The sequence below is a fragment of the Polyodon spathula genome, chromosome 4 (assembly GCF_017654505.1).
Source record: "Polyodon spathula isolate WHYD16114869_AA chromosome 4, ASM1765450v1, whole genome shotgun sequence".
Taxonomy (NCBI): domain Eukaryota; kingdom Metazoa; phylum Chordata; class Actinopteri; order Acipenseriformes; family Polyodontidae; genus Polyodon; species Polyodon spathula.
This window is the reverse complement of record NC_054537.1, coordinates 68,932,181-68,950,235: the sequence shown is the minus strand read 5'-3', so window position 1 is coordinate 68,950,235 and position 18,055 is coordinate 68,932,181. Positions and strand designations below refer to the sequence as shown.

Genomic DNA, 18,055 nt, shown 5'->3' with positions numbered 1-18,055 from the left:
TTAAAATACATGTTAATGAGAATTGACTGCAATATATTTTATGGCAGTTTATGTATACCAGCATATTGAAAAATATATCTGAAAATGTAAAAAAAAAAAAAAAAAAATCTTAAATTAAGATTCATTAGTAAATGTTTTTTTAGTCAGGCAAAGGAATTTGATCAGTCAACTATGTTATTTTTTCTTATCACAACCTAGAAAGATGGTTCATCTTAGTACTTGGCTTCATCAAATTGTAAAATGCCATGAGCCTCAGACCCCAGGAAATGTACAATCTAGATATTCTATTTAAAGCCGAGTTTGGGGTGTTCACATGACTGCTGGGTGGTGAGCTTGATTTCCTTTTGTTCTCAGCAATTTCTATTTTGAGATGTAATAACTAAGGTTGTAAAATCAGCTTCTGACATTCTCACTGTTACCCTTGTGCAGCTGAAGATTTCATATGATACATGTTTGTATGCATATGAAGTAGATGTTCAATGTAACTGGGTTTCTGGCTTGAATTTGTTTTGCTAGTATAAAATTATTGCAACCCGAGCTAGAAAATTTGTCTCAATAAAATTGGAAAAGTGTATCTGAGTTACTGCTTCCACTACCTGTAACCTTGATTTATTTTTTACATAAATAAACAAAGGATTAATAATACCAAGCGCTGCCAGAATTAACGCTGTGATAAAAAATTTAAATAGCCTCTTCGATGCCATTGGATTCCATTCTATATTAGCCAAGTTATTATATACTATATATTAGCCTATGTTGTTTTTGGCACTTCCTTCCCTGGTCAATGATAGGCTACTGTTGTATTTCTGTCAATAAACTGCACCGTATCGTTTATCACAGGATTTGGAAACACAATTAAAGTGAATGACAGAGAAATTTCACATATAATATAATTCTTGAAAATGTTCCATTGCCTGGGCTGGTATCAATCAGCTTTTGGGAACTCTTATTTTTAAACTGTATCTGGTTGTTGATTTGTATTGCAATCAATGTATCAAGTTGCTGATGCAGATGCAGACAACCAGGAAACCTGTCAGAAATGCAGAATGCAAATTGTGCACTGTATAACTTCAGAGCTCTATTAACAACTTAATCATTAATATGCATGAGTGCTGGATTTTGTGAATTTTAAAAATGTCTTTGGTATGTAGTTCCCCACAGTGATCAAAGCAGAAAAAAAAGAAAAGAGAAAACAGGAAACAAGCTGGCAGACCAAGAAGAAAATGATCATTCTCATTACTTAATATTATTCAAATATGCAAGTCAAATGGTTATAATTTGCATTGCAATTAACATTTTATTACTGTTGTTTTTCTGTCCCCTCATACCACAAAAAGTATGACTTTATTTTACTAAACAACACTTTTTTTTTTTTGTTTATCAAAGATTTTTACAATATCAATAGCATTTGATAAAATCATAACGAAGTATCTATGCCACTATCAAAATACTGTAAATGATCTTTTTGGCAAATTTATTACAACTTTCAAAGTTTTTAAATAATCAGTTTACATAGGTCTTGCTTGTTTTGTTTTTTTTTAACATAAGCTTGACAAACAAACAATTATCATATATAAAGCAGATCAGTTTTTTTTAAAAAACTGCCTATTTTCAAGAATAAATACTGTATTAAGAATCTACTTCAGGTACTTGGCAGATCAGTTACGGTTTTAGTACACTGGTGAAACTTGGAATTCACTATATTTTTCAATTTAAGCTTCTTGTATAGGCTTATATGTGTTTTCGCCACATGCTTGTTATTTGTGACTGCCATTTTAGCAGTGCTAACTTAAAATTAGATCTCTTTATGTTTATAAGTGTTCGGTGGCAAACTCTAAACACTTTTTGTTGTGTCAGGCTGTGGCAGAGCAAAGTTCTGCCCTTTTTAAATTGGCAGGGATGGGGTTAATTTCCCCTACCTGCCTGGGTTTATTATGTTCAGGTGGCTGGGGTTGATTAGGTTAATTAACGATCAATCAGCGCCCAGCCACCTGACATAAAAGGAGGCCTCTGCTTCTCATTTGGGAGGAGGGAGTTGAGGAAGCAGGTTGGTAGTTTTTGGTTTGTGTGTATTTTTGAGATTTGTGAAGGCATTGCCCAGCCTGGAAACCTTTATTTTGTACATCTTGCTTTTTGTCTTTCTTTTTGTGTTTAGATCCCTTTATTTTGCCCTTGTGTACTTTTATTTTGTGTTATTTATAATAAAATTGGTATTTTTTGAACTGCAGACTGTCTCTGGGCCTCTATCCATTTACCAGCCTGCCACACAGGCCCGCAAGCGAAGCGACTGCAAGAGAAAGTATCACTTGATTAGAGGTAGCTACTGTACAATTCATGGAACAGGAGCTAGGGCTGCGACAGAGAGGGCTGGCATTGTGAGTTTTAAAGATAAATGGCTGGAAAGCGAGCTTCACTTCCCCCAAGATGAGAAGAGCCTGGGATGTAGACAGAAAAGATCTCGGGGGTGCTCCCTTGTAATCAAGGGACCGATCTTGCTGAGGGGGCTGGTGCGACTAGGCCCCTCAGAAGCAGAGCACATATCACTTGGGGGAGACTGGGACATAGAAAGGAAGAAAAGATGGCCCGAGGTTTTACCCAGGGAACTGGAACTGCTGTTGAGGAAGGCTTCTGGGTCTAGGATCGAGCTTATCTTCCACCAAAGGGAGATTGGCAAGGAGAAGGAAATTGGCGAACGCGAGTAAAGGAAACAATACCGTGGCCGAGGGTTGGAGACGTTGAGTGCAGAGAAAACTGATCTGTATGAAAGAGGGAATTGATGCTGTGGATAGAGGATCCCCAGAGAGCTGAAGAATCTATGAGGAGGTGCTTCTGCCTAGAAATTTTCCTGGTGGGGATACCAAAGTCCATATGTATATTAACTGTTTTTCAAGCAAGGGTTGCACAAGCACATTAAACCGGCAGTCCTCCTCCTGCCATTCTATCACTTAAGACAAAAATGTGTTCTGTGTACGGTGGCCTTTACACCAGCAGCAACTTCACTCTCTATAATTGTTTTAACTTTGGTAAACACTTTCTAATAGTATTTCTGTTGATTTACTATGATATCAGAATGTGCATTCAGTTCTGTTTTGGAGTTAATATTGCACTAGTAGGCCTATACACTGCATACAGCACTTGAAATGTATCTGAAGTTGTTTGTGTTATTCTTGCATTAGAAAGTTTTGATTGTTTTTTTATATCATTTTTTCTGTGATAACTTGTGTTACGTTAGCCTATGTGTAAATACACAAAATGTTTTATTTTTTAAAATTTTTTTGAAGGCACATACAGTAATATTAACCATCATCAAGTCTTCATGTTGTGCATACAGTATTATGAAGTAGTATATAACTTTCAGGACAACAGGTTGGCAACAATTTTCTGGAGCGAAATTGGTCTTCTGGGTTTGATTCGTCAAATATTTTGGCCGCAGGTATTTCTGGATTTACAGTATACAGTATTTCACCGGCCCCTCCTAAGAATGCTGACGTAAAGCACAAAGCAGACAGATCTAATTTGCATACAAACTCCAGATTTAGCTGGCCAGTTAAATATGTAGCTAAATGTTAAATATTTTTAGAGATTTAAGATTTAGTTAAATACGTAAGTTCACAAAATCCAGATTTGTTTGCAAACTAAATAAATGTTTAATAAGAAAATATATTCATTTTTAAAATGAAGATTTAGCATTTAAATGTTGAAAACTTGCTAAATGTTTTATGTACACGTTAAAAAAAAATCTATTTTCACAACATTTATAAATCTGGGGAAAAAATACAAGATTTAATAAATCTGGGAAAAAATACAAGATTTAGGTTAAATGTGGAAAAAAAAAAGACAAGGCACCCCATAAGGAACAACATTATTCTTTTTTTCAGCAACATAATTTCAATGAAATGTCTATGAAAAGGAGCACTAGTTCTTTGTGTCAAAAAATCTTTGAGCACAGCACTGAAGATGGTCAAATGATCAACACGTTTTCACTTGCACTGAACACTTTATTTGCTTGTTCTTTGGTCAAATAAAATAATGTTATATTTTTTGCTTACTTTGATTGTCTAGTGGTTTCCTTGTCTCCACTCTCTGGATCACACAGTGTGCGGATCCTTTTTGACTTCTGCTAAAAAATCTTTGTAAAAATGTCTTTGCATATTCCATCCACATTGTTTATACAAATCTGAATCTGGTCACGAACTTCAATTTTACTAATACGCACATTTTTTTTCAGGCATGGGAATAGGCATTTTAGCCATTTTACTACAGACCAGTGACAACACAAATGATAAATTTAGCTTGCAAATTCAAAAAGAAACATTGAGAAGATTTGAGAGTGGATTGATGACATATTTTCAATTTTTCAATGTCTGAAACATGGTCTGTTTTTGGTCTGACTTTTTAAACATCTACCAAGCCAATGTCAGTTTGCAGGTCTTTTTTTTGTATTAGCTTGCAGTCGGATTTAGTCCTGGACTGGGGACATCAGCACCAAGCCATCCTATCACAGTTTATTTTATGACTTAGTAGATACAGCTCATGTACTGTATGCATGTTTTATTTGCATATATAGCTGGGAGTGGTATCTTATCTCTACATGGAAAGGGATACTATCTAATATAATCAACTGCCAATCATTTACAAAACCTATTGATACCAGCAGTGTACTTGCTATTAAGCTTACAATGTAAGAGGCATTTGTTTCCTATAATAGATGGCAAGTGACTACATGTTTATTGTAAAGTAAACCATACTTGCTTATTGGAACATATATTTGGCCTTGCAGTATTGTCTGACTATAGAAACAGAGAGTTCTCCTCAGGGCAGCTGCTTTTTCAAACCCTACAGCTCAATAGCTGACCATTTCATAGGCAGATTAATGATCTGGAACATCACTCATAACAGTCATTATTATGTTGACTTGTATTATGTATCAGCGTATGATTTAGTTTATCTTAGTGAGTTTCAGGAATGTGTAACTTGAAAGCAATAAGAGACCACTAGCCACTAGCTTCCTGAAAAACCCTGGCAAAATATGTACCAAATTAATTTAAATGAATTAACTAACACAGAACCTTATCCAGATTGTATGCTTATAAACCATATGTGCACGGGAAGAATTTAATCAGACAACACATGGCATTTCTAGTTTTAGATTGGCCTGATTTAACTGCCTGATGTAGATCACTTTTACTCCCTACTTCAGAATCAAATCTTAAAATCACAGACACTACATTTCAGAGGGTACTGTTAATGCACTTTAGAGTCTTTCTTTAGACAAAGGCTTCTTGAAATCTATTAAATAACATAGCTCAGTCATTAAGGGCGATAACATCATGTCATTAATTTTACTATCTATCGTATACGAGCTCCAAGAACAAGAATACATCAATTGGAATTGGTAGCCACTGGTGAATGAAGTTCCTATTTATCAAACCTAATGTTACGGTTAGGGATTATTTTATTGTGTGTGATGAGTGAGGGATAGGTCCATGCCTCCTGTGGCGGGGTGCCCCTCCATTGTGCGAATTCTGGATTTGTACACTATGGACAGGGTTACAATTCCCCATCCTTGCTAAACTCGTGTAGAATGTGACCATCTCCAGATTAACTAATGTATTGCTAATTTGGAGACGGTCACATGTATAAAAACCTGCAGCTGTGGCTGAGCGAGGTTAATGTGTTCAGAGGCAGAATAAGAGGCATGAGTTTTGATATAAAGAAACTAAAAACAATTGCTACCCGTGCTGGTTTTACTTGTTTGTTCCATGATTTTTAGTCTATTTGTTTTGGCCAATGCCTTTTGTTTTGTTCAGTGCTTTGTGTTTAAATCTTTTTTTTTTTTTTTATAATAAACTGTGCAACAGGGCATTCACTCCCAGTATTGTTGTCTGTCTACTTCCTGGCCTGACGTCACTACAGAGCTATCTATGACACTCCTTGAAACTGCAGGGCTTACGCAAAAAATCTACCAAGAAAACACATGGGGCTCTACCACGAGTGATATAAAAAACAACCTTTGTGATATTTACAATACTGACATAATAACCTGGTCACTGGGTACTGTGGATGTGGTGCACTATACAGATTTAGCGTGCTATTTTTTTTATAAGCCATGGATAAAGAATGTGCATTTTTAATTGCATGCTTTTGCAAAAAATCTAAAAGTACTGGAATGCCAATTATAATATAGATTTTCTTAAACAAAAATGATCTGAATTCATGTTTTATTTGTACATTGAACTTTGAATAACATTTACCTTTTACATTTAGGTATAACATAGGTATTGCATGCGTCTCACATGAGACTTTTAGGCAACTCCCCCTTGATCAGTGCTGCCAGATTGTCATTTTTCCAGGTAAATTTGGCTTGTTTTGAAACTATCTAGTGGGTAAATAGTGTCTTTAATGTTTTGGTTATTTTTATGGTGCATGTTTTTTTTCCATTTTTTTTTACACCACAATGCCCTGTATAGTATATCACGTTCTTCCCCCGTTACTTTTTTCTGGAGCTCTGCATCCAAGAACATTAGGAACCACACAAATGTTCAGTTATTTTTTATTTGTCACCATTTACAATGTTACCCCCACGGCACAAAGTGCCATACTAAGCCAGTTGCAAGGGCAGTCATTCATTCCAGTCCCCAGGTCTCTGCACTTACCAATATATAAAGCAGCTTTAAACCTGTGTTTATGTCCACAGTCGCCTTCTTAAAGTAGTACTGTAGTTTGTAATATATGTTCCTAATGTTCTTTATTGCATCACAAGGTCAACTGACACAATCAGATAATTGTGCGGGAGATGTGTGTGACTCTTGACTCTGCAAACATTTAAAATGCGCTAATCGTTATCGGAGACTGATTCGAGTACCAACAAAAGTGTCACGTAGGGAATCAGACACTGATTTTTTTTTGGTCCTAGTGCCAAGTCATTAGCATGGTGCAGGAAGACTAATTTGATATCCCCCATAGAAAAGAGATTGCTTCATTAGAAGGGTCGGACTCTATCTAAGCATTTTCATAACAAGTTGGTAAAGATTCTTAAGTTAATGCCGGCTTGACTACACTGGTGTCTACCATGTCAAGCCAAAGGCAAGGGCACTAACAAAAGTCAAGGTCAACTACCAAACTGTCTACCACATGCGGGAACACCTTGTATCCATGAAGGCCTAATGTAAAGCATAAAGTATGATGAGTAATGTACATGACTAAACGAAAAGAGTGTAATGTGGCTTATTAATGCTAATTCTGGGCTTATGTATGAAAAAACAAATGAGTATTCAGTTCGGCTAGTCAAGAAGACAAATATGTTGCCTGGTGCCTTCATCCATTTAAAGATTTTAAAGGTTATAAATTCCCCCTCCTCCAAAAAAAAAAAAATAGAAAACAAAACAAGGCTAATGAATAAACCATCAATGAAATCCCTTGTCTCTTGCATTGGTGTTTTTGTTTTAAAGAGATATCTGATCATTTTATACCTACTGTCCATTGAAAAATAAGTGTTTACTCTGCAGAGTCACGATTAAAGAATTTAATTAATCAAGTGAATTTTGTATTCGCCACTGAACGGATGCACAGACTCCAACCAGTTTCCTAATTATCAAGTGTGTAAACTGAAACTTTTATTCTTTACAGAGAGCTCTGATGTGTAAAATAACTGCTGCACTGTCTGATATATGGATAATCTGGATTTACAGTGCATTTTTATAAAACCTGAAGCCTGATTATTGGTTTATCACATTTGTATGCTGTCCAACAATGCATGTATGCCTCCAGGGAAGCAGCTGGGACTCACAACAGGAGATGTGTTGCTAAGGAACTAATTGAGCTGGTGGGCTGCCCGGCGCTGAGCTGATCGGGAGAGCTGAGGAGAGTGTCTGTGCTACAGCTTCGGGCTGCTGCAAGGCCATTGCTACACAGACAGACGTTGAGGGAAAGCTTGCTTTGTTTACATAAAGGAGGAGAGCGTCCGCTCTGCAGGAAAACTACTATGGAACCCTTTGACTGCAAGATGGTGCCTATGAAGGCTGCTCAGCCAGAACTGTCACAATGACTCAGAGTTGCTGGGAGGCTAGTACTTCAGGAGCAATAGCAATAGGTTAGTTTGAGGGATGTTGATCCCTACCACGTATAGAGGGTTACCATAGTGTAGTAGGTTCCTGGAGCGGGACGTCTCGTTAGACAAGACTAGTGCTCGCCTTGTGTGTCGTCTCGGGGAGGGCAACTAACGGCCCACCTTGCCCCATAGAAAATGATGCCTCTGATCCACATGTTGCACGATCGATGTCAATGAGATTACTTGTACATACAAGCGATGAAATCTGAATTTTCAGTGAGGTATTAATATTTCCAGTGTTTTGGTACAATGTTATCATTCATTATTAAACCTGGCCAACTTAAGGAGAACGACATGGACATGTCTTTATTTCAGTAGTTGACTTTTCACTGCAGTACCTTACCTCTGTGTTTTTGTTCCTGCTTCTGGCCTGATGTCATCACTCACGGCCAGCCTGTTGCACAGTGCAATAGTTTAAAAGCTCAGACCTCTGTCTTTTTTGTAACCTTCTCAATGACTCTCCCTTTGGCCTATTGACAGACATTGCTCCAGTCTGAATCAATTTACAATAGAAATATGTACTATTATTTATGGTGCTATATACCTAATGTAATAATATTTTATACTTCATATTTATAAATAGTGGTATTTAATGTATGCCATATTTATTATAATCAGAGACAATTCTAGCTAGGGTTTTTATTTACCAAATTTAACATTAAAGCAGTACAATAAGTTAAATGATGGCTGACATCTTAAACTGACAGCACATAATCGGAAATGATATTCCCTCATACACAGACGGTTGCCTTTCTGTTTCCCTATAAAGGCTTAATAAAGTTTCCTAAGTGTTAAACTTGCTGGATTATTTTAAGGGAACCTGTACATTGTATCCAGGTCTTTACAAACCTTGTTTTGAGGTGTGTAATGCAGTTTGTTGCTGGAGTTAAATCTTATTCCTGACAGGAATGGAATGTATGGGAGGCTATTTTATATGGTTACATAAACAAAAAGATACCAAGATGTTTTAAACTAGAATCTAGAAATATAAAATGTAACCAATGCAAAATGCATATATTGTTTGTACAGTCATAAATCACACACAATATGTAATGTAAATGTGTATAAAAGCAGTTAATTGTAACCAAGGAATACCAGAAACATTTATAACATCTGAATTGATTGTACCGTCGCCAAGGGCCAACCATCTTGGCACAGGAAAGTAGCATGCTGCCAAAGGCCTCACGGCTCCCGATTGCTTCTGGATCTCAATGGTTGCTGACATGGTAGCCAGGGAGGGCTAAATATGTCTCCCAACATCTGTTATAGTGATGCCTCAAAAAGCAGCACTTAATGATTAACAGCTAACGCATCACCGTGAAATTCATTCAAACTGAATCACTGGCAGCTCTAAGTTAATTACGTTTGCAATTTGGATCAACCAACTTTCTTTTAATGTTTGGGGATGGTCATGTCTCTCTCTCTCTCTCTCTCTCTCTCTCTCTCTCTCTCTCTCTCTCTCTCTCTCTATATATATATATATATATATATATATATATATATATATATATACACACACACACACACACACTGAGTGTACAAAACATTAGGAACACCTTCCTAATATTGAGTTGCACCCCCTTTCACCCTCAGAACAGCCTGAATTCGTTGGGGCATGGACTTTACAAGGTGTCGAAAGTGTTCCACAGGGATGCTGGCCCATGTTGACTCCAATGCTTCCCACAGTTGTGTCAAGTTGGCTGGTAGTGGATCTTTACTCTGAATAGCTCATTCCATCTCATCCCACAGATGTTCAATTGGATTGAGATCTGATGACTGGGCAGGCCACTGCAGTAAGCTGAATTCACTATCATGTATGTCCAGCACCATCCAGCACTTTTGTTTTCAAAACCAATACCTTTGTTAACCACAAAATACTTCTTTGTCCAACATACTTTTCCACTGCTCATTTTTCTCCTAACTCTCTTCTCCAAACCACCATCAGTGAACACCCAAACTGTGACCTTTTTATTCCCCAAGCCTATCAGCATTTACCCCATTAATTAGTCAATTAACCTAGTTACCTTTGTAAAGATGGAGTCTATGTGACTAACACCTGGGTCCTAAAGCCTCCAAATTAGTGTGTGTGTGTATATATATATATATATATATATATATATATATATATATATATATATATATATATACACATACACACACACACAGTTGTAGTCAAGTGTATATACCCCAATGAAAATTTATAATTTCTAGAAATTTCTTGAAAACAAATAATTATGGGAAAAATCTATTGTAGCAAAAGTTTTGCTTTTGTAGACGTCCAAGAAATAGATTCTACCATCATTTATTTCAGCAATTTTTTTTGCAAAACTCCAAAAATGCTAATTCAACAGTATTCATAACCTGACAAGGAAAATAAAATTAATAGCTAGATGAGGCACCTTTAGCAATAATGACCTATTTTAAATCATTAGGATATTTGTCAATTAGTGATTTTTTTCTTCAACGCAAAATTGTTGTAGTTCATTCAAATTCTGTGGACTTCTCTTTTGCACAGCCTTCTTTAACTCATTCCAAAGATTCTCAATCGAATTTAGATTAGTACTTTGACTAGGCCATTGCAGAACCTTGATTTTTTTCTTCTTTAACCATTCTGAAGTAGATTTTGATGTGTGCTTTGGATCATTGTCATGTTGGAATGTCCAGTTGTGCTTTAAAACAAGTTTTGTAGTGGAGAGTTTCAGATGATTGGCCAATATGTTTTGGTGTGCTGTCGAATCCATTTTTCAGTGTACTGGAACCCAATTTCCTGTGCCATTAGAGGAAAAAGTCCCTTAGAAGGATATTACCACCTCCATGCTTGACAGTAGGTATGGTGTTCTTTTCTTTGTATGCCTCACCAGACTTTCTCCAAACATAACGACTATCACTGTGACCAAATAACTAAGGTGGTATAGCAGACTAGTACTAAAAGGATTCAAGTAGTGATGTGTGATTATCACTTTTACAAGTCGATTCGATTATCAATTCGATATTTGAAAATAATCCAGATTACGATTTTCGATTATTCTAATAACATCGTTCTTAGGGGAAAATAAAGTCACACAAATTTCTAATTAAAAACTACAATAAAACTTCAATAACTTTTTTCAACAGCACTTTCAAACCTACAAAACATGTAGTATGCATATATTGAAGTCACTACTAAAGCAGCATAATCAATATATAACAGAAACCATTTATAAATAAAGAAGAAAAGCACACACAACTTGACAAAGTACTCTGCACTCAACTGCCTGAAATCTTCCCTTAAGCTCTTTTGAATTCCTAACTGTCTAGGGTTGATAATGCTGCAGAACAGATAATAATAGTAATAATAATAATAATAATAATAATAATAATAATAATAATAATAATAATAATAATAATAATAATGGCTGGAAGTTTATTAAGAAAGAATGACAACCAGAAACAAATCATTATAAAAATACTTGTCAGTAATTAATAATTACAATTATTTTTATAATCTTTTGTTTCAGGTTGCCATTCTTTGTTGTATTACGTTTCATTTAATATTAAATGAAATGTAATATAAGAAACAGTAATTTGAAACATTTATGTTTATTTTTTAAATGTAATTTATTAACCTGTCTCGCTGAATAAACTAAAATGAGAAAAGAAAAGAGTCATCAATCAGATACCAGTGAAAGTCCCAATAAAACAATACAATAACTTTGGGGAGCTCACTTATAAATACATATTCATATCAATATCCATGAACCTCTGGATTCAAGGGTGATTGATCTGACATGGACTGACCTATATTTATATAATGTAATATTCGCTGCTTTTCATGAAATGTCATTAATAAGGTGATTGATAAATGTGTAAAGAAAATGCAAATAGTTTGTATTTATGATCTTACAATATTTAAACACTCGATTACCTTCTTTCTCTGACAAGTACTTATAATGAAGAGTTCTGATATGCTACACTCCCTGTATGAATAAATTAATATATTGATAATATTTTACTTTGTGAAAACATCAGGGTAGCATCAGAATGAGATTCAGTCAGGAAAGCTACAGTGAAAGTGCTATTGTGCACAATTATTAACCAACACAAAATAAACAGAAACATATAAACATGGCACAGGCTAAATAAATGGTTCCAACAAAACAATACAAACAGTTCAAAATAATGCTTCTGCTTGTCCAAGCTGCTCAATGCCTTTACTGGACATTGACATTCCATTCCTTTCAAACTTCCTCTCCAAACAAAGGGTCTGGCTCCCTATTATATACCATGCGGCTAGGGCTTGATTGACCATCACTTATTCAAGCCACATATTCTGCACAAGGTTCTTAAATTTAAAACAATAATCTTTATTTACACCAAAACACCAAATTACCAGGGCTCTCCAAAACTTTTCCCATTTAGGGTCCAGGAGCCTCAACAAAAAAACAAATGAAGGTCCCAGAAGAAACTCTTGGAGGCGCAATATCCCACCTCTTACACCACATGTGACAGGCTGGCGAGTTACTAGAGGCCCAGAGACAGACTGCATTTCAAAAAAATAACTTGTTAACAAATAAACATAAAATAAAAGGGCACAAGGGTCAAAACAAAGGTATTTAAAAACAAATAACAACACACAAAGAAAAACTTACAAAGTAAAGGTTTCTAGGCTGGGCGATGCCTTCACTGGACCAGAAAATACCGAAAAAAATTAAAAAAAACCTAGCAAGCACAACCATCAGCTTGTTTCCTCAGCTCCCTCCTCTCCCTAATGGGAAGCTGAGGCTTCCTTTTATGTCAGGTGGCTGGGTGCTGATTGATCGTTAATTACTCAGATCAATCCCCCAGCCACCTGAGCACAATAAACCCAGGCAGGGAGGGGAATTTAACCCCGTCCCTGCCAATCTATACAGGGCAGAGCTCTGCTCTGCCACAAACATCAATACATCATTCACTGAAATTAAAGTGTATTTAATGTTGTAGTCCATTTACTTCTCGACATAAAATATTATTGCATTCCTTTTAGGAAGTTTACAAGAATAAGTCAGTAAAATACATATTTTTTCTTTGAAATTCTATACTATACTGTTATTGTTGACATTAATACAACTGTTCCTTTCTTTAGAATTATCTAAAAGAAAAAAAAATATCAGTTCTAGATCCAAATGATAATCATTTTCTGTTTCGCTTGTAATAACGTGATGTGAAAAATCATGTATCGTTGCAATCCTATCATACTCACAGCTCTAATTCTGAAATACAGCTTTGATGGGGTTTTATTTGTACACCACAATAAAAGTATCCACAAAGTTCTACAGACAAACTCTGTTTTTTACATTTTTTTTATTTTCTTATTTACTCCTTTCTTCTCAAGCCTGTCTTATCTCCGTTCCTGTCAGCTCTCTTGGCCTGCCTGTTTTTTTTCACAGGCACCTGTGCAGCTGATCAAATCAGAACACAAAATGCACTACAGGTCAATCAGAAGAACAACAAACTGCTTTGTTTTTATCCCAGGAGGAACAACAAGAACATCCTATTGAACAAAACCGATAGGGGACAGGCCAGAATCTGTAACAGCAGTATATAATACAACATGTGTGTCATAGCAAAAGGGGGTGAATACTTATGCAATCAATTATTTTATGTTTTGTATTTGTAATTAATTTAGAACAATTAGTAGATTTTATTTTTCACTTTGACATTGTTTTTTTTTTTTTTTTTTTTGTATTGATCAGTGGCAGAAAATCCTAATTAAATCCATTTTGATTCCATGTTGTAACACAATAAAATGTGGAAAAGTCTAAGGGGGGTGAATACTTTTGAGAGCCGCTATATTCCCAGTCCAATATTTGAACACTGACATACATGAAGGAATACTGTAGTCAGTGTATACTGTAGGTAGACTTACTGGAAAATAAAACAATGACCACTGCGTAATTGACTGAACTTTAATCACAGATGTTGTAACTTACTGCAATAAAATTAGGTTTGTCTAAACAAATTTACGTTTAAACTGCACACCTTCCGGCATGGTACAGCCACTTATTTCACATTCTGGACCGATGCCTGCTTGAATGCTGTCCAACCACATTAACCTTATCCAACATTACAATGAACCCAAAAAAAAAAGGACATATCTCATAGCCCCGTACACTACAGAGATAACATGGACATAAACAAAGGAGATAGCTGCTTCTGCATCCAGCGCTCAAAGAATATCACAGACATTTACTGAGCTTTTTGAGATGTTCTAGTAATAAAATAATGACTTGGATCACGTTATTGAGGAGTTTGGCGATAAATCGAGTGATCAGGAGAGGATTTATCAGTATGCACGTCTATAAACAAGTATGCGAAAAATATAGTGAACAAGGGGTGGGGCTTGGCTGGAGATACAGTACTCAGTGTCCTTTTGTGATTCAATGCCTTTTAAACCTGTTTTACTCTAAAAAAAAAAAAAAATTTAACAGCGCCTGTGAAAATAAATTGGACCTGACACGTCTGACAAGCGCTGAGTAAATGGACTGCAAAGGGTTAATCTTGCTTGAATCTGATGTTCTGTAGTTTAATAAGCAAGACACCACAGCAGCAACACATTTACACATAGGAAAAAGCACTTTCCTTTGTTAAGGTACTGCAAGTATGATGTTGAAAGACAAAGCGCACAGAGTAATGATGTATGGCACTTGTCTGCTTCCCTATGCATTTTTTACATAATTTACACAGTACGTGTCTTCTCCTGCTGATAAATGTGCACCAATCATGATAAAAAGTTGTTTTAGTTAATGAAACAGTTTATTTCAGGAAAAAGTCTGCAGTAAATAAATGTGTACTTGTTTTGTGCTACAATTATATGAGTCTTCCTTTTTATCAAGCTATTCAATTGCATTTTCAAATTTAAAGACTTATCCACGCCGCTGGTGGCAGTAGCAATAAAACTATCATATCCATGCCTTAGCGAAGTCATACTGCACATATTGAGGTGCAGCTTTACTATGTAAAAAGTGACGATCAAGGGTGCAGTAAGCCCCAACAGAAGCAGTTTAGTTTAAATGAATGCAAATCGTTTATGAATGTTGAAGTTAGTTAATTATGAATTTCACAATATTTACAAGTTCCAATGTGAATTCCATACTGCACAGTGTGTGTGTGTCTATATATATATATATATATATATATATATATACACACACACACACACATACACACACACACAGTACTGTGCAACAGTTTTAGGCAGGTGTAAAAAAATGCTGTAAAGTAAGAATGCTTTCAAAAATAGACATGTTAATAGTTTATATTTATCAATTACCAAATTGAAAGTGAGTGAACAGAAGAAAAATCTACATCAAATCAATTTTTGGTGTGAACACCCTTTGCCTTCAGAACAGCATCAATTCTTCTAGGTACACTTGCATACAGTTTTTGAAGGAACTCGGCAGGTAGGTTGACCCAAACATCTTGGAGAACTAACCACAGTTCTTCTGTGGATTTAGGCAGCCTCAGTTGCTTCTCTCTCTTCATGTAATCCCAGACAGACTAGATGATGTTGAGATCAGGGCTGTCTGGGGGCCATACCATCACTTCCAGGACTCCTTGTTCTTCTTTACGCTGAAGATAGTTCTAAATGACTTTTGTTGTATGTTTGGGGTCGTTGTCATGCTGCAGAATAAATTTGGGGCCAATCAGATGCCTCCCTGATGGTATTGCATGATGGATAAGTATCTGCCTGTACTTCTCAGCATTGAGGAGACCATTAATTCTGACCAAATCCCCAACTCCATTTGCAGAAATGCAGCCCCAAACTTTCAAGGAACCTCCACCATGCTTCACTGTTGCCTGCAGACACTCATTTGTGTACCACTCTCCAGCCCTTAGGCAAACAAACTGCCTTCTGCTACAGCCAAATATTTCAAATTTTGACTCATCAGTCCAGAGCACCTGCTGTCATTTTTCTGCACCCCGGTTCCTGTGTTTTCGTGCATAGTTGAGTCGCTTGGCCTTGGCCTTAAAGGCCACTTCTGACCAGACTTCTCCGGACAGTAGATGGGTGTACCAGGCTACCACTGTTTTCTTCCAATTCTGAGCTGATGGCACTGCTGGACATCTTCCGATTGCGAAGGGAAGTAAGAATGTGTCTTTCATCTGCTGCAGTAAGTTTCCTTGGCTGACCACTGCGTCTATGGTCCTCAACGTTGCCCATTTCTTTGTGCTTCTTCAAAAGAGCTTGGACAGCACATCTGGAAACCTCTGTCTGCCTTGAAATTTCTGCCTGGGAGAGACCTTGCTGATGCAGTATAACTACCTTGTGTCTTGTTGCTGTGCTCAGTCTTGCCATGGTGTATGACTTTTGACAGTAAACTGTCTTCAGCAACCTCACTTTGTTAGCTGAGTTTGGCTGTTCCTCACCCAGTTTTATTCCTCCTACACAGCTGTTTCTGTTTCAGTTAATGATTGTGTTTCAACCTACATATTGAATTGATGATCATTAGCATCTGTTTGGTATAATTGTTTAATCATACACCTGACTATATGCCTACAAAATCCCTGACTTTGTGCAAGTGTACCTAGAAGAATTTATGCTGTTTTGAAGGCAAAGGGTGGTCACACCAAATATGGATTTGTATTAGATTTTTCTTCTATTCACTCACTTTGCATTTTGTTAATTGATAAATATAATCTATTAACATGTCTATTTTTGAAAGCATTCTTACTATACAGCATTTTTTCACACCTGCCTAAAACTTTTGCACAGTACTGTATATATATATATATATATATATATATATATATATATATATATATATATATATATATATATATATATATATATATATATATATTAGACTTAAATATATAATTTTTAAATATCTAAAAGGAGTGCGTTTGGTCGTAACCAAATTTAGTTTATCGGAAATTGCAGTTGGCAAACCGTATAATATTGAGTGAGGAAGGGTAGAACTTCGACCCGGTCGTGACGAGGATCGGGTAGGAACGACCGTAGATAGATAGATAGATAGTATAGATCTCTATCTATCTATCTATCTATCTATCTATATATATATATATATATATATATACACACACACACACACACACACACACACACACACACACAGTGCCGTGAAAAGGTATTTGCCCCCTGTCTGATTTTATGCATTTTTGCACATTTTTCACATTGAATTTGTTCAGATCACCTTTGTGGGTCGTCATAGTATATAGAGGGAATCTCTGAAAAAAAATAACACTATAGTTTGGTGCTTCTTTCATTTGTTTGGTGTCTTCAGGTGTGAAAAAGTTATTGCCCCCCCTAGTTAACTCAACCCAATTAAAGGGATAATTAGGATCAGCTGTTTGAATACTTTGGTTAATAATGAGGCCTGATTTGGGCCAGCCCTGCCTAATATAAATCTGACTAACTTTGGCACTTACCATCAGAGTGAAGTTGTCAGCACACAGGTTTAAGAAGCACATCATGCCACGATTAAAAAAAATTCTTGAAAAAAGTTGTTGATGCCTATCAGTCTAGAAAGAGTTACAAAGCCATTTCTAAGGCTCTGGGGAGTGGCCGTCCTGCCAAAATCTCTTTCATTAATAAATAAATGAAATAAGTATCAAAATTGTGTTTCATTTGTTCACTCAGGGTCCCTTTGATCTAATATTAGATTTTGGTTGAAGATCTGATAACATTCAGTGTCAAAAATATGCAAAAATGCACTGTATGTATGTATGTATATATATAAAATAAACTACATTCACCAAAGGATGACATTTAACTAATAACCTTGTGTTCAGAAAAAAAAAATATGCATCAGGAATTGTTATAAAATGAGAAAATAATTACAAAAAAGGTTTAATAACCTTGCCTCGGGGGTTTTGACAGCCCATGAAATTGTCTCACTTTTTCAATAAAAGATTTAATCTGCCTTTCCATTAAAACAAACTTTGTCAATCTTACTCCCAAATCTT

At 36.0% G+C, this 18,055-nt stretch overlaps 1 protein-coding gene across 1 annotated transcript in view; it reads right to left on the bottom strand.

The window, feature by feature from the left end:
* The window catches only part of LOC121314788 (adenylate cyclase type 2-like), a 155,218-nt gene that overhangs the window by 77,497 nt on the left and 59,666 nt on the right, over positions 1 to 18,055 (bottom strand). The gene's annotated exons all lie outside the window — the stretch shown is intronic.